This window comes from Bremia lactucae, linkage group LG16 (assembly GCF_004359215.1).
Source record: "Bremia lactucae strain SF5 linkage group LG16, whole genome shotgun sequence".
NCBI lineage: Eukaryota > Oomycota > Peronosporomycetes > Peronosporales > Peronosporaceae > Bremia > Bremia lactucae.
Genome location: NC_090625.1, coordinates 2173880 through 2177275, shown reverse-complemented (window position 1 = coordinate 2177275; position 3396 = coordinate 2173880).

The following is a 3396-nucleotide window of genomic DNA, read 5'->3' as shown; positions in this document are numbered from 1 at the left end:
GAACAAATGGGTAGCATAGTCCCTGAGGTCTCGAAATTTCGGACCTCAACCCTGCTGGTCTATAGCGCTCATGTAAGAGGCTATGACCAGGTGATGACCCTCCTAGTGGATTCGGGTGCATCACAAAATTTTGTGAAACTCGCGGCTCTAAGAAAGAGACCGGCGATGTTTGAGTCGCTTTGCCAGGATGGCAAGCGAGAAGAGGCGACCGTTCGTTTAGCGAACGGCGCGCTCGTTAAGTCTGGGGGAGTTCAGGTAGAACTCGCCTTCAGCTTTAGTGACTTCTCTTGTAAAAAGAAGTTCACAGTGCTAGGAATTGAGAGCCAGTATGACCTCATCCTAGGCATGCCATGGTTGGCAAAGAACCAACCATGGATAAACTGGCGTACACGCAAAGTTGCGAACTCTACGCAGGACAATGAAAAGGATGTGCTCCTGCGAGAGGTGTATGCAACTGATGTCGTGTCAAACACAGTGACGCTTTTTGCGGCATCGGTGGTATACATGTAAGCGGGCAAAGGATGTCACTCCTTTGCTCCAAGCTTGGGAAGCACAGCATATGCCCGCGATGTCTGGCTTGACAAACTAGATACTTGCTGCGGACGGTTAAAAAAGGACCTTGGCCGGTGCACGCATCACAAGATTCGATAGCATTGACTAAAATGGTGCCAATCCTTTTTTTCTGCCTAAAAGTACTGAGTAAGTTGCTTGAAGCACAAATCTTTAGACTCTCATTTCGCCGAGAAATTGAGGTAAACTGATCCCTTTGACTTATAATTAGGCTTGATCATGGCTTCAAGTATCTGTTGGTGCCTGTCAGCCAGTTCCGCAAGTCGTAGTAATAAGCTGCACTGTTTGTCTAGAGAGGCAGTATTACCTTTCCTCTCGTAGGGGCGGGGCTCATGCCCATGCTGTTTTAAGGATTTAGGTCATTCCCTTAAGGAGGCATACTCCCTTAGAGATCCTCATTGGAGGACGCTCACATCTTTTAGATGCGCGAAGGGCTTGAGAACATCCAGAACGAGCGCTTCCCGCGCTCGTTTGATGGGTCTAGTCGCACTGTCGAACGAGATTCGGAATGTCCATCATCAGTTGAGTACGAGGTTTCTAGCTATCATGCGAGGGCGTATAACCTCGTCAACAAACAAGATAACGCGTTCAAACCCCTTTCACCTCACGGTAGTTCGAGACGATTTCAACAAGAAACCGCTACTCACCACTCGAATACGTCAATGGATGAGAAGGGGGAGGGATATTGGGTTCTCCTCGTTCGACAAACCCGAATCAACAAAATGATTTGAATAACACTTTAAATTTTTAAGGGAGGACAATGAATCACGAGCGATCCGATCGCGCGAGTTAGCATTGACGGTCGATAATGTTTCCGGTGACCAGTCGATAAATTGTGCGCAAGTTGCGACTGATCAATTGACGAACAAAAGAACGCATAAGTCCTTTCAAACCGAGCTGGTGCCAGCTCGTCAAAAGATCTCATCCTTCGAGGATGCAGTAGGTCGTCTGGTTCGTGAAGAGTCAGACTCTGTCCCGATACTATCATGCTATAGCTCGAAACCATCAGGCTTTAACAGACGACTAAGACCGTTCCGGAGTGATCCGGAATCGTAGAACGCCTCGTACGGATGGTACGGGCGGAGACTGCGTACGCATTCTAAGAGGCAGCCCGATCGAGTACGCATTGCCTTGGCGATGTAGTACACGAAACGGGCTGATATTCCTGCGCAGTAATTTAAAGCTGCCCACATTCGTCCCTACATGATTTAATAGATTTACCGTAGACAGTAGGACTTAATCATTAGCACTAAATGAAAGACGTTTGCTCTTCCATTTTTGTAAAGTTCCGTTTCTGTCGGTTCACCACATCGCGATGGAATCCTGCACGAATCATTCTACTGTTTCTCTAGCCAGCAAGAATTATCCTGCTGACTCGGTTTTGTTTCTGTTTCAGTGCGACCAGCGCGCACTGCCGAGATGTCATTCAAATCTTTAGTGATAGCATTATTGCTCTCAGCCAGCAAGAGCCTTATCGTTATTACTGAGTTTGTCCACTTCAATGTTGATTGAAACAACACTTGTATCCTTCGCATTGACTGTCAGTCAATGCGGATTAGCAAGCGTTAGATTGTTCTTTGCTCGAGCGAGTCCCCCCCCCTTGAATAAAAGTCACTATCGAACAAGGTGGATATACGTGGATGGCGTAAGCTATTCAAGAAAACGGTGTAGAAGCATCTACTGGATTGTTGATGGCAAATTCTGCCATCGACAAGAAGTTGCTCCAACCGTAAAAGAGTGGACGTATCCGCGAATTATCTCTTCCAAAATACGTTTTGACCATCTGCTTCAGAATTGTCAAAAGTTGACATTTTCAATTGTATACCAAGCGAATATTTGAATAGAGATTGCTAAAACTCCGCCGTGAATCTGGGGTTTCTATCTGAGACCAGTTCAAGGGGTAGATTATACTTTTCCAAACCATTTGGTATTCAAATGGACGCGTCCAACTTTGCGATTGGGGGAGTTTTGTTCCAAAAGGAGGGAAGGACGGAGTACCCCATAACGTACTACGATCACAAGACGAAACTTGCGAGATTAAGCGGCACCATGCAAAAACATGAAGGGAAGGAGTACCCTATTGCGTACACCGGCCGCAAGATGACGCCTGCAGATTCTAACTATCCCGTTCAGGAGCAATGACTTCTCGCCATCATCATGCCTTTAAGGTTTGGCGCGTGAATCTTATCGATCGTCCGTTCGTCGTTGAGACAGATCACAAGAGCATAGAGACCATTTTAACGCAAAAGAAAACCAACAGACGAGTGGCAAGATGGTTCAAGGAACTCGCGGAATTCCAACCAATGTTCAAGTGGATTCCAGGACACGCAAATGAAGTCGCGAAAGCGCTCTCTAGAAGACCTTCTTGAAGCAGCCGCCAAACGTGAAGTTGTAGCCGTTATGAGCATGCGCCCGAATTCACTTAAAAGTGTCAACAACAAAATTGTACAAGTCCGATCTGCGAACAAAGCAGATCATTTAGCAGCTCGGAAATGGTGTAAGAACGCCGAAGAACGTGTTAGATAACGATCTTCTCCACTACAAGACGCAGGAGGACGCAGAACTTAGACCCGTCATTCCCGACAATGACGATTACAAAAATCGCGTTATTTTCAAGAACCATGACTCCGCCACTGCCGGCTATCCAGGATACTTTAAGACGTATCTAGCCAAGCAGCGTAAGTATTATTGGCCACGTATGACAAAGTACATTCAGCGCTATGTGAGCGCATGGGAAATGTGTTAGAGCAACAAGGCCCGTCAAGCAAGGCCACCAGGTCTATTAATTTCTCTGAGCATTCCAAGTGGCAGGTGGTCGAAATTTGA